A 27,831-nucleotide genomic window follows, 5' to 3' on the forward strand; every position below is an offset into this window, starting at 1 on the left:
TTGTGAAGTTTAGCCTCCAGTACACAAATAGGATATAAACCATTATACAACTAAATCATATGTATATGATGAAATTTACTAAAAGTGAAGCTGCATCTTAATTATTTATTCTTATTCCCCAAAAGTCATTCCAACAATTTTTGCTGAAATATGTTATAAGAGAGAATCCTTAATATAAAATACTGAAAAGAATTTGGTATATATAAACATAGTTCTGAGGAGAGTTTTTCCAAATACCTTCTTACCTGGGCATTGTATGGAAAAGTTGCTAAAGGTAAGGCAATATGGGAATAAGACTTATTGAAAACAAGTAAGGAGACTTATTCTGTGAGTAGATAAACACAAGGCATATGTCATTATCAGTTTATTATAATTCATAAAAATTTCCAGATATTAAAAACGGATCTGATCAAAGCCTGAAGATGTTGCTTTTCCAGGCAAAGAATTATATTGTGGTCAGAACTCTATTTAGAGTAGGGGATACTGTAAAATGAGTGTTTGTTTCTTTATAAACATTTAAACAATGTAAATTTTAACATCTTTCACTGCTGAAGATAGTTTAGAGAAACAGAGGCAAGTTAGAGCAAAGAAATTAGAACATGACCCAATACTGTGTAGTAGATGTAAGCATAAGTTCATAGATCACTGATGCTATGAATGTGACCCCAATTTCTGTGCTTTAATATTGCACATTTCCGTTTGGAGGATAGACCCATCAAACTGTAGAATCTCATTTTTGAGCGGTGGGAACAATGATACTGATAGATTAATGCCAGGGACCATACTAACTGCTTGCATTAGCTCTAAGAGTGAACCATAAAAGTCTTGGAATATTTTTATTTCCTACCTTTAAAATGGAGATTTTTTGTGAGTTTTGTGTTTAATGATGGGCACAGAACAAGATGGCAGTGATCAATGTCATTCCAAAGAAAAACAGTCTTTTGGACTCTGTGGGAGAGGGAGGCGGGGTGATTTGGGAGAATGGCATTGAAACATGTATATCATATGAGAAACGAATCGCCAGTCCAGGTTCAATGCAGGATACAGTCGGCTTGGGGCTGGTGCACTGGGATAATCCAGATGGATGGTATGTGGAGGGAGGTGGGAGGGGGGTTAAGGATTGGGAACACGTGTACACCCATGGTGGATTCATGTTGATGTATGGCAAAACCAGTACAATATTGTAAAGTAATTAGCATCTAACTAAAATAAATAAATTTAAATTTAAAAAAAAAGAAAAACAAATGCAAAAAGGCAAAATGGTTATCTGAGTAGGCCTTACAAATAGCTGAGAAGAGAAGAGAAGTTAAGGCAAAGGAGAAAAGAAAAGATATACCCATCTGGATGCAGAGTTCCAAAGAATAGTAAGGAGAGACGAGAAAGCCTTCCTCAGTGATCAATGCAAAGAGATAGAGGAAAACAATAAATGGGAAAGACTACAGATCTCTTCAAAGAAACTAGAGATACCAAGGGAATATTTCATGCAAAGATGGGCACAATAAAGGACAGAAATAGCAAGGACCTAACAGAAGCAGAAGATATTTTTATTTTTATAATTTATTTATTTTTATTGGAGGCTAATTACTTTACAATATTGTATTGGTTTTGCCATACATCATCATGAATGCATCACGGGTGTACATGTGTTCCCAATCCTGAACCCCCCTCACACCTCCCTCCCCATACCATCCCTCTGGGTCATCCCAGTCACCAGCCCCAAGTATCCTGTATCCTGCATCGAACCTGGACTGGCAATTCCTTTCTTATATGATATTAAACATGCATCAATGCCATTCTCCCAAATCATCCCACCCTCTACCTCTCCCACAGAGTCCAAAAGACTGTTCTACACATCTGTGTCTCTTTTGCTGACTCACATACAGGGTTATCCTTACCATCTTACTAAATTCCATATATATGCGTTAGTATACTGTATTGGTGTTTTTCTTTCTGGCTTACTTCACTCTGTATAATAGGCTTCAGTTTCATCCACCTCATTAGAACTGATTCAAATGTATTCTTTTTAATGGCTGAGTAATACTCCATTGTGTATATGTACCACAGCTTTCTTATCCATTCGTTGCTGATGGACATCTAGGATGCCTCCGTGTCCTGGTTATTATAAATAGTGCTTGTAATGAACACTGGGGTACACGTATCTCTTTCAATTCTGGTTTCCTCGGTGTGTATGCCCAGCAGTGGGATTGCTGGGTCATAAGCATAAGATATTTTTAAAAGGTGGCAAGAATACACAGAAGAACTATACAAAAACGATCTTAATGACCCAGATAACTACAATTGTATGATCATTCACCTAGAGCCAGACATGCTTGAGTCTGAAGTCAAATGGACTCTAGGAAGGATGACTAGAGACAAAGTTAGCAGAGGTGATGGAATTACAGCTGAGTTATTTTGAGTCCTGAAAGATGATGCCATTAAACTATTGTAGTAGATATGCCAGCAAATTTGGAAAACTCAGCAGTGGCCACAGGACAGGAAAAGGTTAGTTTTCATTCCAACCTCAAAGAAAGGCCATGCCAAACTATGTTCAAACCACTGCATTCATCTCACACACTAACTAAGTAGTGCTCAAAATTGTCCAGGTGAGTCTTCAACAGTATATGAACCGAAAACCTCCAAATATTCAGACTGGTTTTAGAAAAGGCAGAGGAACCAGAGATTAAATTGCCAACATCTGTTGGATCATGGAAAAATCAAGAGAGTTCCAAAAAAAACATATGCTTCTGCTTTACTGACAATGCCAGATAGCTCAGTTGGTAAAGAACCAGCCCTCAGTGCAGGACATCCTGGCAAGATTCCTGGGTCGGGAAGATCTGCTGGATGAGGGATAGGCTGCCCACTCCAATATTCTTGGACTTCCTCTTTTGGCTTAGCTAGTAAAGAATCTGGAGAAGGCAATGGCAACCCACTCCAGTACTCTTGACAGGCAAATCCCATGGACCAAGGAGCCTGGTAGGCTGCAGTCCATTGGGTCGCTAAGAGTTGGACACGACTGAGTGCCTTCAGTTTCACTTTTCACTTTCATGCATTGGAGAAGGAAATGGCAACCCACTCCAGTGTTCTTGTCTGGAGAATCCCAGGGACAGCGGAGCCTGGTGGGCTGCTGTCTATGGGGTTGCACAGTCAGAGACAACTGAAGCGACTTAGCAGTAAAGAATCCACCTGCAATGTGGGAGACCTGGGTTTGATCCTGAGTTGGGAAGATCCCCTGGAGAAGGGAAACACTACCCACTCCAGTATTCTTCCCTGGAGAAATCCATGGACTGTATGGGGTTGCAAACAGTCAGACACAACTGAGCGACTTTCACTTTCACTTGCTTTCAACGCTATTGTTTGTGTGGATCACAAGAAACGGTGGAAAATTCTTCATGAGATGGAAATACCAGACCGCTTTCCTGTCTCCTGAGCAATCTGTATGCAGGTCAAGAAGCAAAAGTTAGAACCGGCCATGGAACAATGGACTGGTTCCAAACTAGGAAAGGAGTACATCAAGACTCTATATTGTCACCCTGCTTATTTAACTTATATGCAGAGTACATCATGAGAAACGCTGGGCTAGAGGAAGCACACACTGGAATCAAGATTGCCGGGAGAAATACCAATAACCTCAGATAGGCAGATGACACCACCCTGATGGCAGTAAGTGAAGAACTAAAGAACCCCTTGATGAAAGTGAAAGAGAAGAGTGAAAAAGTTGGCTTAAAGCTCAACGTTCAGAAAACTAAGAGCATGGCATCTGGTCCCATCACTTCATGGCAAATAGATGGGGAAACAGTGGAAACAGTGGCTGAATTTATTTTCTGGGATCCAAAATCACTGCAGATGGTGATTGCAGCCATGAAATTAAAAGACTTACTCCTTGGAAGGAAAGTTATTGCCGGGGTCCAGCCCCGGTGGATCCAGGGAATTCGAAGCTGGGATGGCGTCAGCGAGGATCAGGAAACAATTGCTTAATTAAATGTTAATTAAGGATATAAAGAGTAATAGAATGAGGATAGCTCAGTGAGGAAACTCAGTGGAGAAAAGAGGCTGAATAATTCAGCCAGAAGGTAAGAGAAAGAACGACATGGTGAGACCAAGTTTCGGTGAACACGGCCCACACTTTATTTTCCAAAGTAGTTTTTATACCTTAAGTTATGCATAGAGGATAATGGGGGAAGGGGTAGAGTCATGCAGTAAGCCAGGCTTTCTTCCTGCAAACTTATCATATGCAAAAGCTTAGGTGATTTGCATCATCTTCTGGCCCAGAGGCCTTTTTCTCTAAAGGTGATTATTCTAAAGTCAGGTGCCAGCCTCCAAAAAGCATTAGATAAAGTTGCATTCCTACAGAGCAAAGGTGTGGTGGGCTATAACAAGAAAAAGAATTAATTCAAGGGTCCCAGGTTACAAACATTAAAGCTACTATTTACACCAATTATATTAATCAATACACTGCCAGGGACACAGCAGATAAGGGATATGGAGTCTTAGCAGCAAACATTGGCCCAACAAGTGAAAATCCCTTCACCAATACAATTTCTATCAATCTTTTAACTGCTCAAAGGAATCTGTATTTAGACAGTTTAGAACATCTCATGCCTTTCACAGTTTGGAGGCTCTGAGCAATCACATGTGGCCGGAAAAACCTATTCAGGCAGGCTAGAGGACTTCCAAGGGAGTTTGTAGGTTGAAACACTGTCACACCCAGGAATTATTAACTGGAGCTGTAAGCTAACTCTTTTTTCAGAGAGGTAGTGGGGGACAGCCCCCCGTAAAGTCAGAGGTGTAGGTGAAAGCACAAAGCAGAAAGTAGGCAGACTCTGGTTTGGGGGGTAGATTGCTCGAGAATTTCCAGGGAGACTCCTGAGGCTTGATCCCACCTTTGCGTATGCCAAGCCTCCTTCCTCATGACCTTTGCCAGGGGCAGAGCTCGCTCCCCACAAGTTATGACCAACCTAGACAGCATATTAAAAAGCAGAGACATTACTTTGTCAACAAAGTTCCGTCTAGTCAAGGCTATGGTTTTTCCAGTGGTTATGTATGGGTGTGCGAGTTGGACTATAAATAAAGCTGAGTGCCAAAGAATTGATGCTTTTGAACTGTGGTGTTGGAGAAGACTGTTGTGATTCCCTTGGACTGCAAGGAGATCCAACCAGTCCATTCTGAAGGAGATCTGCCCTGGGATTTTTTTGGAAGGACTGATGCTAAAGCTGAAACTCCATAACTTTGGCCACCTCATGCAAAGAGTTGACTCATTGGAAAAGACTCTGATGCTGGGAGTGATTGGGGGCAGGAGGTGAAGGGGACGACAGGATGAGATGGCTGGATGGCATCACTGACTCGATAGACGTGAGTCTGAGTGAATTTTGGGAGTTGGTGATGGACAGGGAGGCCTGGCGTGCTGCGATTCATGGGGTTGCAAAGAGTCAGACACGACTGAGTGACTGAACTGAATTGTACTGAAGGAAACTCTTATGCTTTTAATTTTTTCGTTGCTGTAATCTTCTGATCTCATTACAATCAGTTTTCATTTCAGAGTCATAATCCACCTCATAATAATACACTGTTCATAATACTTTGCCTATTATACTCATTTTACTATTTATTTTGTTTTTAACAAGCAGCATGCAAATTATATTATTCATTGCAGTATTATATACTATCTTCTTCCATTTAGAGAAGAGTTAATTGTGTAGTTATTACTGGATCTCAGACTCTGGCATGGTATTTTATTAAATTCTCCTGTACTGAGAAGCCCCAGTTCTTCTGCAAGTAATAGTCATTCTTTCAGAAATCAGTTATATAAGCCACAGTAAACAAAAATTATTTTATTCATTAATCCAAGAATTAGTCAATATTTTTTACCAATTACTATATACTTAGTACTAAGTACTACTTATTAAAGATAAGATAAATGAAGTCTCTGCTTTTATCAGCTTTACATTCCAATTATCACTGTCCTGTCCCATTTTTTTAAATTTAATTTTATTTAACTTTACAATATTGTATTGGCTTTGCCATATATCAAAATGAATCTGCCACAGGTATATATGTATTCCCCATCCTGAACCCTCCTCCTTCATCCCTCCCCATACCATCCCTCTGGGTCATCCGAGTGCATGAGCCCCAGGCTTCCAGTATTGTGCATCAAAACTGGACTGGCGACTCGTTTCATATATGATATTATACATAACATACATAATTGTGAAAGTTTTATTTCATGTGGAATAAAGGCACATCATTTTTAGTTTATTTAATATGCAAACAAATACTGGACTTATGCATTTTCTTCCTCACACACCTCTAATTTTTCTCTACAAATAAGCAAAAATAATCTTTATACCATGTAAATAAAATTATATCATTCATCGTCTTCAAACTCAACACATCATTTAATGCACTTAGAATAAAGTCTAGTGGCTTACAGGAACTCCCCTAAGCTTTTAGCCACTGCTGCCTTTTCAACCTCATCTGATGTCACTCTCTTTTTTTAGTTTTATGTGCCTGAACCACAGCAGTTTTTCTGCTTCTTGAATATGTACATGTTGGTCCTTCTGGATGGAATGTTCATTCACAGGCTTTTAATATGGTTAATTTCTTTTAGAAATCATCTCCTATAAGAAGCCTTCTCTGGGACAGTCTAGCTTTTCTCCATTGTCTCTTTCAGCTCTTTTTGTTAAATAACAAATAGCAATTGACAATTCTACATTTATTTGTTTGCTTAATGTCTGCCTGCCCCATTAGACTAAGCCCCATGTGGGCAGGAATAAGGTCTGTTTCATTCATTACTGTATGGTTAGCACTTAGCATGGCACTGACATGGAAGAGATTGTTTAATAAGTAAATGACTGAATGATTGAATGAATGAGAACCCGTGGTTGGGGATGTGGCCCTTCATTATAGTATTTTTCCTCCCTATGAAAGAATTTTAGACTGATATCATTTCATCACCTTTTTCAGGAACCCAATTCAAAGTTCAAAAACAATACTTACTTCAAAATACACATATTTTTTATAAATGGTTTATGAGCTTAAATCCAAAATTTATGCTGATACAGTGAAAAATATTTTAGTCTGTAGATATTTTTCATATATGCTGAAAAACACAGAGTATGTCTTCAACAAACAGATTAAAATGAATCAGTAGTATTTTAAAAAATATTTTTATACATACAATCATTACGGTACCCATGAAGTTTCCAGAAATAACTTGTTCCATGTGATTTAAATTTCTTTGGATGTTTTGGGACATAAGGGTTGTCTGTAGAAAGAATAATATTAAACAATCATTGAAGAGAACTCCACCCCTATATTTCTAAAGATGTAACCAAGGTCTAAAGTAAATGTCTCCCAAAGTTTTGACCTTAAGACACATATCTTCCATGTAACAGTTCCTAACTAGCCACACTTTAAATCATATCCCTTTTGTCAAGAATTTATAATCTGCTCTGTGCATGATTAAGCACATGATTATGAGCTAGTTTACATTTTTATGTGTTGATCTCTTTGTGTATGCAGAGATCACTCTGCAACCAGTTTTCATTCTCTTTGGTAGAAAACTATGTTATATTTCTTTTGCATACTCCAAAGCTCTGGTATGGCACTGAGCACACAAAGAGTGCAAAACACTCTTAATTAATGTATGTGTTGGTTGTGAATCTTAATATTTTATGTGCAAATTAATATATGTACAAAGACTTGCACACTCTTTAAGATCTAAAGAATTCTACAGGAAGAAAAGTTATACACAGACATATAATATGCATTTTTATTTGTGTCAAATATAGTTTGTCTGTCTTATTTAAATAAAACCCTAATAGATGGCCCCTATTGAAATTTTAAACCAGTCAATCCTAAAGGAAATCAACCCTGAATACTGACTGGAAGAACTGACGCTGAAGCTGAAACTCCAATACTTTGGCCACCTGATGTGAACAGCTGACTCACTGGAAAAGACCCTGATGCTGGGAAAGATTGAAGGCAGAAGGAAAAGAGGTGACAGAGTATGATGTGGTTGGATGACATCACTGATGCAATGGACATGAACAAGGGCATACTCTAGGACATGATGAGGGACAGGGAAGCCTGGCATGCTGTGGTCCATGGGATCATGGAGAGTTGGACACAACTTGGCAACTGAACAACAATTGGAATTTCAAGCCCTGGCCGTTACAGGAAAAATTTTTTTCCCAGTCCATGTGATAATTGCAATTTCTTTGGTATATTAGGAATCCTATATGTTTGTTTCTTTAGGAAGAGGTCAGGGAAGTGAGTAGAAAAGTACATTGAGCCTCCTAGCAATTTTGACCTCATATTTTCAAGTCTTCATCTTGTCCAACAGAAAGGGATACAGTTAATACTAAACTATTTGCCTAAAAGAAGGAGTTTAAAAAATCAGACTAATTATTTCATGTGCTACTGTCAGGGATTAGACTGCAGAGACTATCAGCATTAAATCTTATGCTATTTCTGGTCAACAGACCCCCTGGAAGAGTGTAGCCAATGTTTCAATTTGGTTTTTGATTAAATGCACATTTTGTTGTTTCTTCACATATGCTATTTAATTTAGTCTTCACGTAAGCTCATGATTATATCTACTTAAAAAAAATGAAATTGCAGCTCAGAGAGCTTGAGTAACTTGCTACAGGTAATGCAGTAATCAAGCTTTTGGGATCCTATATTTACCCTTATTTTTTTCCCAAGACATGAGAGGTACGTAAGAAGAAGCAGCATTTTATAAAAGTATGCCCCAAATCAGCAAGATGTGGAAGAGAATAACACCACTGGTGAGAAAACTTCATCTAATCCCATTCTAAACACACAAAAGCAGGCCATGAATGGCTTTAGACAAAATTTTTAAGCATTACAAGGATCGTCAATACTGTTGGGCACTTAAAATGTCAGTAGTTAATGCCAACCTTGGGGAGGAAATTGATTGGTTTAATAGTTTCCCAAGGTGACAAGAGTCATCTGCAATCCAGTAGTGAATTCTAATGTGAACTGCCTGGAAGAGAAATAAAACAACATAATAGAGGTCATTTGTTAATTGCTTCCTAACTTAAAGTGACAGAAAACCATGTAAAGCATTTCTAAATCTCTTGCAACATAAACAGTCCTTTGAACTATTTAAGTTAATGTAGGACATAAGATATGTCAATTAGAAAGATATTGTGGAATTCAGAATTAAGAATTGCAAATAGTCACTTCTTCATATGTATTTTTAAGTGCAAAGCATAGCATATTAATCAGATGATGTCTAAGTGTAATCAATTAAATATTTGTTAGGACACTTGAAAGAAGTTTTCAGCAAGGAACTTATAGAAATCCCATTTCTAAATACTTGAGGGAATATATAGTTTTTCAGGAACTGAATGCTGTTTGTGTATTAATCCATCAGAAATTATTACCAAGTTTCAGTGTTACATTTAAGCTGACTTTAACCTGACAATTCCTTTGCCGTCCAGTAATTAGGACTCTATGCTTTCATTTCTGAGGCCAGGGTTCAATCCCTGGTCAGGGAACTAAAATCCTACAAGTTTATCTTGGAATAACAGAATATGGAAGCATGATGCTGTATAACATGACTTCTGTTAACCCTCTTCAAAAAATAGGCCTTGGAGTCAAATAAGTTAGGATTTTTTGGTTTCATTTGCAAAGGTTTTTAGCTTTGTGCTGGGCATTGTGTTAAGCAATTCATTTACTTTACCCTAATTTTCCTATCAAATTATAAAGCAAATTATTTTAAATTACTTATGTTCAATGTGGAAATAAAGGCTCAGGTGAATAAAAGAGTGGCCCAAGATCACCAAGCTGTTAACAAGTAAAGCCAGGGGCATTCCCTGACTTTCCAGTTGTTAGGACTTTGTGCTTTCACTGCTGAACGACTAGACTCAGTCCTTGTCCTGGTCAGGAATTAAGATCACACAAGCCACAGCATGGCTGAAAAACAAATGGACAAACAACAATGACCACAACAACAGAAAACAACAAATAAAGTCAGGATTCTAATCAAGATGTATTTGAACCTATTACTTATAATTTAATCTTTGACATTTGTAGCAGGTGCTGCTAGTGCCCTGACCCAAATCCTTGAAAATAATTTCTAGACACATTAAGGTCTTCCTGTAACTCTGTTTGAGGTGTTTTCTAACCACGGGAGCCATTCAGGGGGCAGCAGTCATATCACATTTATAAATTATGTGGATTATGAGCAATGTGAATAAAGAAAAGATTCTCCACTGAAAATGAGGTATATATGTCTGAACTGCCTTGCCAAGACATCAGTGAAGGAGTTAGAAGCCAAAAAATGATGGACATGCTAGAAGGGATTAACTATGGGAGACCATAAAACTTATCATCTGAACATCTTCCTCAGCAGGCTCCAGAGGGCACTCTCTCCACCAAAGTAGTGAGGAATCATTTGACTGATTACTGGAAGTCTGGAATGAGCAAGATTTGAAGATTGAAGATCATGAAGTCAGAGAGAGATAAATGTGACTGAGACTACAGGAGTAGGAACAAAGTGTGCAGATCATTGTCTCAAGTCAATGCTCACCTGACACCACTGTAGAGGAGGCATTGAGCAACCGAGTGGATTGAATGACTGTTTTAGTGGATTTCTTCTAGTTTGTCTTCTCTCCCACCCAATGGCTTAGAGAATAAAATTATGAATACAGTAATCATAGTATAGGTTTTTTAGGCCAGCCTTAAAAAATCACCTCGAATTTGGTGGCTAAAAACAGTGGAAATTTATTTTCTCACAATTAAGGAGATCAGCTGTCCAAAATCAAGATATCAACCAGGTTGTCCTCTCTCCCAAAGCTTTGGATAAGAATTGATTTTGTACCTCTTTCATGGCCTTTGGTGACTGCTGGCAATCTTTGGCTTTCATTGGTGTGTTGCTGCATTACTTCCATCTCTGCCTCCTTCACATTGCCTCCTCCTCCCCTGTCTATGTCTCTACTGTGTGTCTCATAACACACTTGTTAGTGAATTCAGAGCCCACACCGATAATTCACACTGATCTCAAGTTCCTTATCTTAATTGCATAGGCAAAGATAATTTTTCCAAATAATGTAACATTTACAGGTTCTAGGACTCTGATGTGGACATATATTTTGAGGGAGGGGTTGCTATACAACCATGACACATGGTAACAAAAGTGGCATTTATGCACAGGCTCAAAAGCATGGACTCAATCTCATCAAGGCTAATTTACCTATTTCCACTGCTAAATATCTGATCCGTAAACAGCAAAGACTGAGACTGGGCTCTTAATATAGCAAGCCCTTCTAAGAGAACAACAACCAGACACATGGTGGGAAGTTGATTACATACAACTCTTTCCACAAGAGAGGATGGTCCTTACTAAGAGTGACATGAATTCTTAGTATGGATGTTCATACTGTTTCTGTTAGCATTACTACTCAGGGACGCACAGAGTGTCAAATTTACCCACCCTGAGCTCCACATAATACAACCTTGGAACAAGGGGACAGTTTTGCTGTTGTTTGCTTGTTTATCTGTTTTTAGCAAAAATGCTGCCGCAATTAGCACATGATCAAAGAATTCATCGCTTATACCATATATTATATCACCCAGAAGCTTCCAGCCTTATGGAACATTAAAACAATCTCTTGATGGTGCGACTAAGGTACTGGCTTGGAAATAATCTCAGATGTTATACTCTTCTTAAGGATATAATTTATCCCTTAAGCTAATGTAAATTTTATCATGCTGTTCCCCTAAAGATAGAACACATGATTTAGGAACAAAGTGGTAGGAGTAGAAATGGTACACTCGCCAGCACTGAGGAATTTATTATTTCTTTTCCAGCAACTTTAGGTTCCATGGTCCCTGCTTCCCACAGAAGGAGCTTCCATTAGTGAACACAAGAAGAGGCCTATAAAATCAAAATCTATGGCTGAAATGGGTCTTTTTGGGTTTCTTCTACAAGTAGAACAGTAGCAAAAGAAAGTCTTACATACCAGTAGCGGTAATTGAAAGTTATTTCACAAAGAGCTATGATTACTGCACCAAAATGGGGATAGTCATTGAGATTCCATTTTGTGCTTCCATACTGGATATTAATAGGAAGAGAAAAATTGTAGCAATGACAGACTGATAAGAACAAGGTATCCAGAAGGCTTAAATCTTGTAGAGATGAAGGTCTACGTCTCTCAACTTGGCAGACAATTCAGATCAGGATTGTATTCTGAAGATAGGGAAAGAAAATCTAGAATTTATGGTAAAGCAAAAGAATAACATCAGGAAAATTATAGCATCAGGTACTAATGGTTATCCCATTTACCCTTCTGTTGTATTCCTTTTTTTTTTAATTTTATTTTATTTTTAAACTTTACAATATTGTATTAGTCTTGCCAAATATCGAAATGAATCCGCCACAGGTATACCTGTGTTCCCCATCCTGATCCCTCCTCCCTCCTCCCTCCCCATACCCTCCCTCTGGGTCGTCCCAGTGCACCAGCCCCAAGCATCCAGTATCGTGCATCGAACCTGGACTGGCGACTCGTTTCATACATGATATTATACATGTTTCAATGCCATTCTCCCAAATCTCCCCACCCTCTCCCTCTCCCACAGAGTCCATAAGACTGATCTATACATCAGTGTCTCTTTTGCAGTCTCATACACAGGGTTGTTGTTACCATCTTTCTAAATTCCATATATATGCGTTAGTATACTGTATTGGTGTTTTTCTTTCAGGCTTACTTTACTCTGTATAATAGGTTCCAGTTTCATCCATCTCATTAGAACTGATTCAAATGTATTCTTTTCAATGGCTGAGTAATACTCCATTGTGTATATGTACCACAGCTTTCTTATCCATTCATCTGCCGATGGACATCTAGGTTGCTTCCATGTCCTGGCTATTATAAACAGTGCTGCGATGAACATTGGGGTACACGTGTCTCTTTCCCTTCTGGTTTCCTCAGTGTGTATGCCCAGCAGTGGGATTGCTGGATCATCATCCAGTTTTTTAAGGAATCTCCACACTGTTCTCCATAGTGGCTGTACTAGTTTGCATTCCCACCAACCGTGTAAGAGAGTTCCCTTTTCTCCATACCCTCTCCAGCATTTATTGCTTGTAGACTTATGGATCGCAGCCATTCTGACTGGCATGAAATGGTACCTCATAGTGGTTTTGATTTGCATTTCTCTGATAATGAATGATGTTAAGCATCTTTTCATGTGTTTGTTAGCCATCTGTATGTCTTCTTTGGAGAAATGTCTATTTAGTTCTTTGGCGCATTTTTTGATTGGGTCATTTATTTTTCTGGAGTTGAGCTGTAGGAGTTGCTTGTATATTTTTGAGATTAGTTGTTTGTCAGTTGCTTCATTTGCTATTATTTTCTCCCATTCTGAAGGCTGTCTTTTCACCTTACTAATAGTTTCCTTTGTTGTGCAGAAGCTTTTTTTGTTAAGAAATTACAACTGGAAACTACTGTAAAGGATCTGTGATAAGACAGAGTGTACATTAAGTGAGACATGAGTGTATATGAGTGGTGTAAGGGTAAGACTGTAGCAAATGCTATCTTCCTCCTATTCATACAATTCTCGAGACTGTCTGAAGACAAAAGATGACTTCCTTCAATTCTATGACTTGGAATTATTTTTGGCATCACTCCAGGATTCTTGCCTGGAGAATTCCATGGAGAGAGGAGCCTGGTAGGCTACAGTTCATGGGAACACAAAGAGTCGAACATGAGTGAGTGACTATCACTTATTCACAGTAGTTTTCTTGCTCTCCACCACATCTGCCATTACTTCCTCCACTGATGTCTTGAATCCCTCAAAGTCATCCATGAGGGTTAGAATCAATTTCCAAATTCCCTTGAATGTAGCCATTTGAACCTCTTTGTGGAATAGAGTTAGGTGCTTGCTTAGGATTAGACTTTGGCTCAAGGGAATGTTGTGACTGGTTTGTTCTTCTAACTAGACTACTAAAACTTTCTCCATGTCAAGAATAAGGATATTCTGCTTTCTTATCCTTCGTGTATTCACTGGAATGTCATTTTTAGTTAGCTTCAAGAACTTTTCTTTGCATTCACAACTAGCTGAACTAGCTAGCTGTTTGGTTCAAGAGGTTTAGGTTTAAACCTATCCTGGCTTTTTACACGCCTTCTTCACCAAGCATATTTCTAGTTCTTGATTTAAAGTGAGAGCTGTACAACTCTTCTTTTTATTGTGAATATTTTGAGGTCATTGAGAAGCTCTATACAGTCAGCAAAAATAAGACCTCAAGCTGATTGTGGCTCAGATCATGAGATCTTTACTGCAAAATTCAGGCTTAAATTGAAGAAAGTATGGGTAAACACTAGACCATTCAGGTATGACCTAAATTAAATCCCTTAGGATTATACAGTAGAGGTGACAAATAGATTCAAGGAGCTACATCTAATAGACAGTGTGCTTGAAGAACTATGGACAGTTTGTAACGTTGTAAAGAAGGTGGTGAACAAAACCATCCCAAAGAAAAAGAAATATGATAAGGCAAAATGGTTGCCTAAGAAAGTCTTACAAATAACTGAGAAAAGAAAAGTGAAAGGCAAAGAGGAAAGTGAAATATATACCCAACTGAATGCAGAGCTGTAGAGAATAGCAAGGAGAGCTAAGAAAGCCTTTTTAAGTGAGAAATGCAAAAAAAAAAAAAAAAAATAGATGGAAACAATAGAATGGGAAAGACTAGAGATCTCTTCAAGAAAATTGGAGATATCAATAGAATATTACATTCAGAAACAGACAAAATAAAGACAAAAGTGGCAAAGACTTAACAGAAGGATAAGAGATTAAGAGGAAGTGGCAAGAATACACAGAAAAACTGTACAAAAATGTCTTAATGACCCAGATAACCACAATAGTGTGATCACTCACCTAGAGCCAGACATCCTGGAAGGTGAAATCAAGTGGGTTTTAGGAAGCATTACTACCAACAAAGCTGGTGCAGGTGATAGAATGCCAACTGAACAATTTCAAGTCCCAAAATATGACATTGTTAAAGTGCTGCATTCAATATACCAGCAAATTTGGAAAACTCAGTGATAGTTACAGGACTGGAAAAGGTCAAGTTTTGCTTACAATTTCAAAGAAATGGTAATGCCAAAGAATGTTCAAAATACCAGACAATTGTGGTCATTTCACATGCTATCAAGGTAATACTCAAAAATCTTCAAGCTAGGTTTCAAGAGTATGTGACCCAAGAACTTCCAGTTGTGCAAGCTGGGTTTAGAAAAGGAACCAGAGATCAAATTGCCAACGTCAATTGGGTCATAGAAAAAAACAAGTGAATTCCAAAAAATCTACTTCTACTTCATTGACTACATGAAGGCTGTTGACCGTGGATCACAGCAAACCGTGAAAAATTCTTAGAGATGAGAATACCAGACCACGTTACATTTCTATTGAGAAACCTGTATGCAGATCAAGAGGCAACAGCTAGAACCAGACATGAAACAATAGATTGGTTCAAAATTGGAAAAAGAGTACAGCAAGTTTGTATATTGCAACTCTGCTTATATAACCTATTTATAGAGTGCATGTGTGCTCAGTCGCCTCAGTTGTGTCTGACTCTTTGCAACCCTATTGACTGTAGCCCGCCAGGTTCCTCTATCCATGGGATTCTACAGGCAAGAATACTGGAGTGGGTTGCCATGTCCTCCTCTAGGGAATCTTCCAGACCCAGGGATCAAACCTGCATCCTCTGGAACTCCTGCATTGCAGGTGGATTCTTTACCTACCGAGCCACCTGGGAGACCCCTATATGTGGAGTACATTATGGGAAATGCTGACAGGATGGATAATTCTGAAGCTGGAATTAATATAGCTGGGAGAAATAACAATCTCAAATATGCAGATGATAACACTCTAATGGCAGAAAGTGAAGAGGGACTGAAGAGCCTTTTGATGAGGGCAAAAGACAGGATTGAAAAAGCTGGTTTAAAATTCAGCATTCAGAAAACTAAGATCATGGCATCTGGGCTCATCACTTCATGGCAAGTAGATGGGGAAAATGTGAAAACAATGGCATATTTTATTTTCTTGGGCCCCAAAATAACTGTGGATGGTGACTTAAGCTATGAAATTAAAAACCCCTTGCTCCTTGGAAGAAAGGCTATGACAAACCTAGATAGTGTATTTAAAAGTAGAGACATCACTTTGCCAACAAAGGTCTGTCTAGCCAAAGGTATGGTTTTTCCAGTAGTCAGGTACGGATGTGAAAGTTGGACTATAAACAAAGCTGAACACCATAGAATTTATGCTTTTGAACTGTTGTGTTGGAAAAGACTCTTGAGAGTCCCTTGGACTGCAAGGAGATCAAACCAGTCAATCCTAAAGAATATCAACACTGAATATTCATTGGAAAGACTGATGCTGAAGCTAAAGCTCCAATATTTTGGCCACCTGATGCGAAGAACTGACTCATTAAAAAAGGCCCTGATGCTGGGAAGGATTGGGGGTAGGAGGGTTCAAAGGTAACAGGGGGTGAGATAGTTGGATGGCATCATCAACTCAATGGATATTAATCTGAGCAAACTCAGGGAGTTAGTGAAGGACAGCAAAGCCTGAAGTGCTATAGTCTATTGGATTGCAAAGAGTTGGGCATGACTTAGTGACTGAACAGCAACAACACTGTGCTATTAATTGGTCTATTTTCAATATTTCTGTGTTTCAGAGAATATGGAGGCCGAGGAAAATGAGAGAGATGGGAGAATAGATAGTTGGTGGAGTAGTCAGAACACACACATTTATTAAGTTAGCTATCTTATGTGGGCACACTTTCTGACACCCTTAAAGTAATTAAAATAGTAACATCAAAGATCACTGATCATAAAATACCATTAAAATATGATAATAATAAATGTATATGTTGCAAAAATTACCACAATGTGACACAGAGATACAAAGTGAATAAATCTTGTTAGAAAAATGGTATCGATAGGATTGTTTAATGCAGGCTTGCCACAAGTCTTCAATTTGTAAAAACCATGATATCTGTGAAGTTCAATAAAAAGAAGTACAGTAAAATGAGGTATGCCTGTACCACGTAAACATTAATCAAAATAAAGCAGGAATGGCTATATTAGTATCAGATAAAGTAGACATTAGAGCAACAACAAAAATAATTACAGTCAAAGAAGAACATTACATAATGATAAAAATGATCAATATACCATACCAGAGAGAGGTACAATGATCTTAAATGTCTGTGCAACAAACAATGAAGGTTCAAAATAGATCAGTAAAAACTGATAGAACTGAAAGCAGAAATAGACATTCACAGTTGTAGATGATGACTTCAACACCACATTCTCTGCAATTAATAGAACTACTAAAGAGAAAAATCAACAAAAATATAAAATGACCCAGAAACACATCAAATAATAGAATCTTATTGATGTTTAAAGAACAGTCTACTCAACAACAGCAGAATACACATTTGTATATTATTTCTTAGTCCATAATGGTATCAAACTAGAAATCAAAAGCAGGAAAAAAAGGAAATTTTACAAAAACAACATAATCCTAAACAGTACATGGAAATACACTGTATTTCCTAAATATATGTTGGAAAATTCTTGAAGAATTAAAGAAACAATAGAGACAACAGGAGATATCAGTGAAAATAAAAACAGGAAAATAGTAGAGGAAATCAATGCAACAAAAAATTGACAAACCTCTAACAACAAGTGGTACATGAAAAGATACTCAACAATCTCTAATCATCAAGGAGATGCAAATCAAAATCACAATGAGATATAACCTTATACTTGTCAGAATAGTGATTATCAAAAGGACAGAGAATAATGTGTTGATGTAGATATAGAAAAAAGGAAACCCTTGTACACTCTTGATGCAAAGGTAATTAGTACAGCCATTATGGAAAACAATATGGAGGTGCCTCAAAAAAATTAAAATAGAGCTACTGTATGCTCTGGCAATTTCATTGCTGGGTATATATATGAAAATAACAAGAATACAAACTTGAACAGAAATATGCAATCCCAAATTCAATGCAGCATTATTTACAACAGCCACTGATAGATGAATGGATGAAGAAAATGTGATACACATATACATACACATGCACAGAGGAATATTATTCAGCTTTTAAAAAGAATTAAATCTTGCCACTTGCAACAACTTAGAAGGGCCTTGAGAGTGTTACACTAAGTGAAATAAGTCAAAACAAGAATCATAGGATCTCAACTATATGTGGAATCAAAACAAAACAGAACAATAAGCTCATATTTAAGGAAAACAAACTGGTGGTTGTCAGAAGTGAGAGGATAGGTGGACGGCCAAAATGGTTAAAGGGGGTAAAAAGTACAAATTTCCGGTTATAAAATAAGTAAATCATGGTGATGCACGGCACAGGATGGCAACTATAGTTAGTAATACTGTATTGCCTATTTGAAAGTTTCTCTAAGAATAAATCTTAAAATTGTCAGTACAAGAAAAAATTCTGTAATTATGCACAGTAATAGATGTTAACTCGACTTATTGTGGTGCAATATATACAAATATTGGTTGAATCATTATGTTGTATATCTGTAAATATTACAGTGTTGTATATCAATTATAAACTCAACACTAAACCAACTAAGATCATGGCATCCTGTCCCATCATTTCATGGCAAATAGAAGGGGAAAAAGTGGAAACAGTGCCAGATTTTATTTTCTCAGGCTCCAAAATCACTTCTGATGATGACTTCAGCCAGTAAATGAAAAGATGCTTGCTCCTTGGAATGAAAACTTTAACAAACCTACACAGTGTATTAAAAAGAAGAGACATCATTTTGACAACAAAGGTCTGTATAGTCAAAGCTATGGGTTATCCAATAGTCATGTATGGATATGAGACTTGAACCATAAAAAACACTGAGCACTGAAGAATGGGTGCTTTAGGACTATGGTGCTGGAGAAGGCTCTTGAGCATCTCTTGAACATCAAGGAGATCAAACCAGTCAATCCTAAAGGAAATCAACCCTAAATATTCATTGCAAGGACTGATGCTGAGGTTAAATCTCTAATGCTTTGGCCACCTGATGCCAAGAGTCAACTTATTGGAAAAGACCTGGATACTGGGAAAGATTGAAGGAAAAAGGAGAAAGGAGTCATAGAGAATTTAATGGTTAGATAGCATCAGAAATGGACATAAAATTGAGGAAACTCTGAGAGATAGTGGAAGATAGAGGAGACTGGTGTGCTGCAGTTCACAGGGTCACAAAAAGTCAGACTCGACTTAATGACTGAACAACATATAAATTATATCTCAATAAAAATTTCACCAAACTTTTCCCTAACTTATCATTAAAAATATGTCCACAATAAAGCACTACAGATGTGATATTACTTTATGTGGTATTTAACAATTAATGCAAATAAATCTATATACACAAACCAGAAACAGACTCACTAATAGATGTAGAAAACAAACATTCTTATCAATGGGGATAGGGAGGAAAAGAGGGACGTATTAGGAGTATAGGATTAACATAGTACGATACATATAACAGATAACAAATATTGTTTACTGTATAGCAGAGGGAATAATATTCAGTATCTTGTAATGACCTATAATGGAATACAATATGAACAAATATAACTGAATCACTTTGCTTTATACCTGAAACTAACACAATATTCAGTTCAGTTCAGTCGCTCAGTTATGTCCGACTCTGCAACCCCATGAACCGCAGCATGCCAGGCCTTCCTGTCCATCACAAACTCCAGAAGTTTACCCAAACCAAATCGAGTCGATTATTTCATCCAGCCATCTCATCCTCTGTCGTCTCCTTCTCTTCCTGCCCCCAATCCCTCCCAGCATCAAGGACTTTTCCAAAGAGTCAACTCTTCAGGTGAGGTGGCCAAAGTATGGGAGTTTCAGCTTCAACATCACTCCTTCCAATGAACACCCAGGACTGATTTCCTTTAGGATGGACTGGATGGATCTCCTTGCAATCCAAGGGACTCTCAAGAGTCTTCTCCAACACCACAGTTCAAAAGCATCAATTCTTTGGTGCTCAGCTTTCTTCACAGTCCAACTCTCACATCCATACATGACTACTGGAAGAACCATAGCCTTGACCAGACAGACCTTTGTTGACAAAGCAATATGTCTGCTTTTTAATATGCTATCTAGGTTCGTCATAACTTTCCTTCCAAGAAGTAAGTGTCTTTTAATTTCATGGCTCCAATCACCATCTGCAGTGATTTCGGAGCCCCAAAATATAAAGTCTGACAATGTTTCCACTGTTTCCCCATCTATTTGCCATGAAGTGATGGGACCAGATGCCATGAACTTCGTTTTCTGAATGTTGAGTTTTAAGCCAACTTTTTCACTCTCCACTTTCACTTTCATCAAGAGGCTTTTTAGTTCCTCTTCACTTTCTGCCATAAGGGTGGTGTCATCTGCATATCTGACGTTATTGATATTTCTCCTGGCAATCTTGATTCCAGCTTCTGCTTCTTCCAGCCCAGTGTTTCTCATGATGTACTCTGCATAGAAGTTAAATAAGCCGGGTGACAATATACAGCTTTGACATAGTCCTTTTCCTATTTGGAACCAGTCTCTTCCATGTCCAGTTCTAGCTGTTGCTTCCTGACCTGCATACAGGTTTCTCAAGAATTAGGTCAGGTGGTCTGGTATGCCCATCTCTTTCAAAATTTTCCACAGTTTATTGTGATCCACACAGTCAAAGGATTTGGAATAGTCAATAAAGCAGAAATAGATGTTTTTCTGGAACTCTCTTGCTTTTTCGATAATCCAGCAGATGTTGGCAATTTGATCTCTGGATCCTTTGCCTTTTCTAAAACCAGCTTGAACATCAGGAAGTTCATGGTTCACTTATTGTTGAAACCTGGCTTGGAGAATTTTGAGCATTACTTTACTACCTTGTGAGATGAGTGCAATTGTGTGGTAGGTTGACTATTCTTTGACAATCTGCTATAGTTCAATTTTTAAAAGATGTATTGCACCTCTTTACTCATTTTCTTTTCATTATCACTCTACCTAATTTCTGATTAAACAGGTAACATAGTTTAATGGAAAAAAATAAATACAGAATGCCACAAGCAATATCATTTTCATAAATTTGACATTGAATTTCTCAAAAACCACAAAATTACAAATTTCACAAAGATAAATTAGTCAACATAAACAGCTTTTAACCATTAATAAAATTGAAATTATAATTTTAATTTTCTCAAAAAAGAAATTTTTAAGTTGAGATGATTTCATTGGGGAATTATATCAAACATTTAAAGAAGTATCATATAATACACACTGAAATACTGAAAATGATAGATATAGATGAAAAAAAATCAAAGAAGGCCTAAATTAATTGAGAGACATGTATTGGAAACTTTAACATTGTAAAGATGCCAATTCTACCCATATCTATCTCTGCATTTATGCATTTCCTATCACAATAAGAAATTTTTTATAGTTATACACTACCTTATTATTATATTTGTATGGAAAATTGCTAAAATTATATTGACAAGGAAGAAGAAAGTGGGTAAAAGCATTTAACTTGATATTAAATTCTATTATATAGCTACAATATTTAAAATAGTGTGATATAACAAAGGGACAGATTCATAGATCAACAGAAGATAATGGAATATCCAGAAGTAGATCCACACAAATATGCTCAATCCAATCATCTTTAAAAAAAAAAAAGTTGCAAGAGCACTTCAATGGAATAAGGGTAGCCTTGTCAACAGATAGTACATAGAAACTGGACATCACTAAGAAAAAATGATCATGTATCTAAACTTCACATTTTATACAAGATGAAATTTTTAAAAATGGATCATGAACTCAAATAAAAAATATAAAACTATAAATATTTTAGGAAAAGAACTATGCAAAACATCTTCAGGATCTAGGGGTAATGAGGAATTCTTAGAATGGACACCAAAACACAACCTACAAAAAGAAAAATAATTATAAACTGTATCTCATAAAAATTAAAAACTGACATTTCTTCTAAGTAGATATAATGATTGCAAAGAAACACATTCAGTTCAGTTCAGTTCAGTTGCTCAGTCATGTCCGACTCTTTGTGACCCCATGAATCACAGCACACCAGGCCTCCCTGTCCATCACCAACTCCCGGAGGTCACTCAAACTCACGTCCATCGAGTCAGTGATGCCATCCAGCCATCTCATCCTCTGTCATCCCCTTTTCCTCCTGCCCCCAATCCCTCCCAGCATCAGAGTCTTTTCCAGTGAGTCAACTCTTCGCATGAGGCAGCCAAAGTACTGGAGTTTCAGCTTTAGCATCATTCCTTCCAAAGAACACCCAGGACTGATCTCCTTTAGAATGGACTGTTTGGATCTCCATTAAAAGATGGTAAATATCATCACCCACTAGGAAAATGCACATAAAATCACAATGAGATACAATGAAATACTAATAAGAAAGGCCAAAATTTTTTAAATAGTATTAACAAATGAAAGAGAAAAGATATATCATCCATAGAAGAATTGCAATTTTTTTTATGTTGATATTCTCCCATATATGTATTCTTAAGAATCTCTTAAAATACAAAATCACTATTGGAAACCCAATGGTGAGTAATCAAAAGAATTGAGTTTGTCAGGATCTGCCGGGGACCAGCCCCGGCTGATCCAGGGTATTTGAAGGAGAGACGGCGTAGGCGAAGATCAGGAAACAATTGCTTAATTAAATGTTAATTAAGGATATAAAGAGTAATAGAATGAGGATAGCTCAGTGAGGAAATTCAGTGGAGAAAAGAGGCTGAAATAAGGATAGCTCAGTGAGGAAATTTAGTGCAGAAAAGAGGCTAAATAATTCAGCCAGAAGGTAAGAGAAAGAACAACATGGTGAGACCAAGTTTCGGTGAACAAGGCCCGCACTTTATTTTCCAAAGTAGTTTTTATACCTTAAGTTATGCATAGAGGATAATGGGGGAAGGGGTAGAGTCTTGCAGCAAGCCAGGCTTTCTTCCTGCAAACTTATCATATGCAAAAGCTTAGGTGATTTGCATCATCTTCTAGCCCGGAGGCCTTTTTCTCTAAAGGTGATTATTCTAAAGTCAGGCGCCAGCCTCCAAAAAGCATTAGATAAAGTTGCATTCCTACAGAGCAAAGGTGTGGTGGGCTATAACAAGAAAAAGAATTAATTCAAGGGTCCCAGGTTACAAACATTAAAGCTACAACTTACACCAATTATATTAATCAATACACTGCCAGGGACACAGCAGATAAGGGATATGGAAAGTTAGCAGCAAACATTGGCCCAACAAGTGAAAATCCCTTCACCAATACAATTTCTAATCAATCTTTTAGCTACTCAAAAGAATCTGTGTTTAGACAGTTTAGAACATCTCATGCCTCTCACAGCTGGGAGGCTCTGAACAATTACATGTGGCCGGAAAAACCTATTCAGGCAGGCTAGAGGATTTCCAAAGGAGTTTGTAGGTTGAAACACTGTCACACCCAGGAATTATTAACTGGAGCTGCAAGCTAACTCTTTTTTCAGAGAGGTAGTGGGGGACAGCCCCCCGTAAAGTCAGAGGTGTAGGTGAAAGCAGAAAGTAGGCAGACTCTGGTTTTGGGGGTATATGCTGGAAAATTTCCAGGGGGATTCCTGAAGCTCGATCCCGCCTTTGCGTATGCCGAGCCTCCTTCCTCATGACCTTTGTCATGGGTGGAGTTCCTCACGCTGGCTACTGGCAGTGATAGAATTCCAGTTGAGCTATTCCAGATCCTGAAAAGTGCTGCACTCAATATGCAATATGCACTCAATATGTAATATGCCGACTCCCGGCAAGGATCAACATTTTTTTCAAAGGAAATTGAATAGACTAAAATATATCAGAGTGCCTTGTTCATAGCAAGTGTAAGAAATTTTTGGTATTTTTTTTACATATGTATATGTACACTGCTTGACATGTGTGATACGTTTTTCAATGAGAATTTAGGTCAACTAAGTTTAAAAGCTAGTTCTTGAAGATATTCTTCCATCACAGGATAGATATAAGTCCAAATGATGAGTACATATCATGTTCTCAGTTCAGTTCAGACGCTCAGTCTTGTCTGACTCTTTGTGACCCCATGGAATGCAGCAAGCCAGGCCTCCATGTCCATCACGAACTTGCAGAGTTTACCCAAATTCGTGTCCAATGTGTCGGTGATGCCATCCAACTATCTCATCCTCCGTCGTCCTTTCGCAGCATCAGGGTTTTTTTTTTTTTTTTTCTTCAAATGAGTCAGCTCTTTGCATCAGGTGGCCCAAGTATTGAAGTTTCAGCTTCAACATCAGTCCTCCCAATGAACACCCAGGACTGATCTCCTTTAGAAAGGACTGGGTGGATCTCCTTGCAGTCCAAGGGACTCTCAAGGGTCTTCTCCAAGTTCAAAAGCTTTAATTATTCTGTGCTCAGATTTCTTTTTTTTTAATTTTTATTTAATTTTTAAACTTTACATAATTGTATTAGTTTTGCCAAATATCAAAATGAATCCACCACAGGTATACACGTGTTCCCCATCCTGAACCCTCCTCCCTCCTCCCTCCCCATACCATCCCTCTGGGTCGTCCCAGTGCACTAGCCCCAAGCATCCAGTATCGTGCATCAAACCTGGACTGGCATCTCGATTTCTTTATAGTCCATCTCTCACATCCATACATGACAACTTGGAAAACCTTGGACTTGACTAGATGAACCTTTGTTGGCAAAGTAATGTCTCTGATTTTTAATATGCTGCCAAGGTTGGTCATGACTTTTCTTCAAAGGAGCAAGGGTCTTTTAATTTCATGGCTTCAGTCACCATCTGCAGTGATTTTGGAGTTCAAAAAAATAGTCTGCCACTGTTTCCACTATTTCCCCATCTATTTGCCATGAAGTGATGGTACCAGATCTCTGTTTTATGAATGTTGAGCTTTGAGCCAACCTTTTTACTCTCCTCTTTCACTTTCATCAAGAAGCTCTTTAGTTTTTCTTCACTTTCTGCCAAAAGGGTGGTGTCATGTGCATATCTGAGAAATATGTGCATATTTCTCCCAGCAATCTTGATTCCAGCTTGTGCTTCTTCCAGTCCAGCGTTTCTCATGATGTACTCTGCATATAAGTTAAATAAGCAGGGTGACAATATACAGTCTTGATGTACTCCTTTTCCTATTTGGAACCAGGCTGTTGTTCCATGTCCAGTTCTAACTGTTGCTTCCTGACCTGCATACAGGTTTCTCAAGAGGCAGGTCAGGTGGTCTGGTATTCCAATCTCTTTCAATATTTTCCACAGTTTATAGTGATCCACACAGTCAAAGGCTTTGGCATAGTCAATAAAGCAGAAATAGATGTTTTTTTGGAACTATCTTTCTTTTTTGATGATCCAGCGAATGCTGGCAATTTGATCTCTGGTTCCTCTGCCTTTTCTAAAACCAGCTTGAACATCTGGAAGGTCATGGTTCATGTATTGCTGAAGCCTGGCTTGGAGAATTTTGAGAATTACTTTACTAGCATCTGAGATGAGTGCAACTGTGGGGTACTTTAAGCATTCTTTGGCATTGCCTTTCTTTGGAATTGGAATGAAAACTGACAGTTTCCAGTCCTGTGCCCACTGCTGAGTTTTCCAATTTGCTGGCACATTGAGTGCAGCACTTTCACAGCATCTTTTTTAAGGATTTGGAATAGCTCAACTGGAATTCTATCACTTCCACTAGCTTTGTTTGTAGTGATGCTTCCTAAGGCCCATTTGACTTCACATTCCAGGATGCCTGGCTCTAGGTGAGTGATCACACCATCTTGATTATCTGGGTCATGAAGATCTTTTTTGTACAGTTCTTCTGTGTATTCTTGCCACATCTTCTTAATATCTTCTGCTTCTGTTAGGTCCCTACCATTTCTGTTCTTTATTGAGCCCATCTTCTGTGTATTCTTGCCACATCTTCTTAATATCTTCTGCTTCTGTTAGGTCCCTACCATTTCTGTCCTTTATTGAGCCCATCTTTGCATGAATTGTTCCCTTGGTATCTCTAATTTTCTTGAAGAAATCTCCAGTCTTTCCCATTCTATTGCTTTCTTCTATTTCTTTGCATTGATCTCCGAGGAAGTCTTTCTTATCTCTTGGCTATTCTTTGAAGCTCTGCATTCAAATGGGTATATTTTTCCTTTTCCACTTTGCCTTTCCCTTCTCTTCCTTTCACAGCTATTTGTAAGGCCTCCTCAGACAACCATTTTGCCTTTTTGCTTTTCTTGGAATGGTCTGGATCACTGCCTCCGATACAATGTCAGGAACCTCCCTCCATAGTTTTCAGGCACTCTGTCTATCACATCTAATCCTGTATCACTTCCGTTGTATAATTGAAAGGGATCCAATTTAAGTCATTCCTGAATGGTCTAGTGGTTTCCCTACTTTCTTCAATTTAAGTTTGAATTTGGCAATAAGGAGTTCATGATCTGAGACACAGTCAGCTCTCTTTCTTGTTTTTGCTTACTGTATAGAGCTTTTCCATCTTTGGCTGCGAAGAATATAATCAATCTGATTTCAGTGTTGACCATCTGGTGATGTCCATGTGTAGAGTCTTCTCTCGTGTTGTTGGAAGAGGGTGTTTGCTATGACCAGTGCATTCTCTTGGCAGAACTCTATTAGCCTTTGTCCTGCTTCATTCATTACTCCAAGAATAAATTTGCCTGTTACTCCAGGTGTTTCTTGACTTCCTACTTTTGCATTCCACTCCCCTATAATGAAAAGTACATCTTTGGCAGGGGATAATTCTAAGATATCTTCTTTATCTTCATAAAACTGTTCAACTTCAGCTTCTTCAGTGTTACTGGTCTGGGCATAGACTTGGAATATCGTGATATTGAATGGTTTGCCTTGGGAATGAACAGAAATCATTCTGTCACTTTTGAGACTGCATCCAAGTACTGCATTTCTGACTCTTTTGTTGAGTCTGATGGCTACTCCATTTCTTCTAAGGGATTCTTGCCCACAGTAGTAGATATAATGATCACCTGAGATAAATTCACCCATTCCAGTCCATTCTAGTTCACTGATTCCTAAAATCTCGACGTTCACTCTTGCCATCTCCTGTTTGATAACTTCCAATTTGTCTTGATTCATGGACCTAACATTCCAGGTTGCTATGCAATATTACTCTTTACAGCATTGGACCTTGCTTCTATCACCACTCACACCCACAACTGAGTGTTGTTTTTGCTTTGGCTCTGTCTCTTCATTCTTTCTGGAATTAGTTCCCCACTGATCTCCAGCAGCATATTTGGTACCTAATGACCTGGGGAGTTCATCTTTCAGTGCCCTATCTTTTCGCCTTTTCATACTGTTCATGGGGTTCTCAGTGGAGGAATACTGAAGTGGTTTGCCATTCCCTTTTCTAGTGACCACGTTTTGTCAGAACTCTCCACCATGACCCATCCTTCTTGGGTGGCCCTACACGGCATGGCTCCTAGTTTCATTGAGTTAGACAAGGCTGTGGTCCATGTGATTAGATTGGTTAGTTTTCTGTGATTGTGATTTTCATAATCTGTGAAAAAAATCTGAGGGCAGATTTTCTGTCTGCCCTCTGATGGAAAAGGATAAGAGGCTTATGAAAGCTTCCTGATGGGAGAGACAGACTGAGGTGGAAACTGGTTCTTGTTTTAAGGGGCAGGGTCATGCTCAGTAAATCTTTAATCCAATTTTCTTTTGATTGGTTGAGCTGTGTTCCGTCCCTACTATTTACCTGGGGCCAAACTAAGGTCCGTCTAGTCAAGCCTATGGTTTTTCCAGTAGTCGTGTATGGATGTGAGAGTTGGACTGTGAAGAAAGCTGAGCAC

The 27,831-nt window shown here is 38.2% G+C and overlaps 1 pseudogene; it reads left to right on the forward strand.

Annotated features, from left to right (window-relative positions):
- Positions 1–1,034: 1,034 nt before the first annotated feature.
- Positions 1,035–27,831, forward strand: part of LOC139181504 (splicing factor 1 pseudogene) — a 51,289-nt pseudogene continuing 24,492 nt past the window's right edge.

The sequence above is a fragment of the Bos indicus genome, chromosome X, assembly GCF_029378745.1.
Source record: "Bos indicus isolate NIAB-ARS_2022 breed Sahiwal x Tharparkar chromosome X, NIAB-ARS_B.indTharparkar_mat_pri_1.0, whole genome shotgun sequence".
NCBI classification, from domain to species: Eukaryota; Metazoa; Chordata; class Mammalia; order Artiodactyla; family Bovidae; genus Bos; species Bos indicus.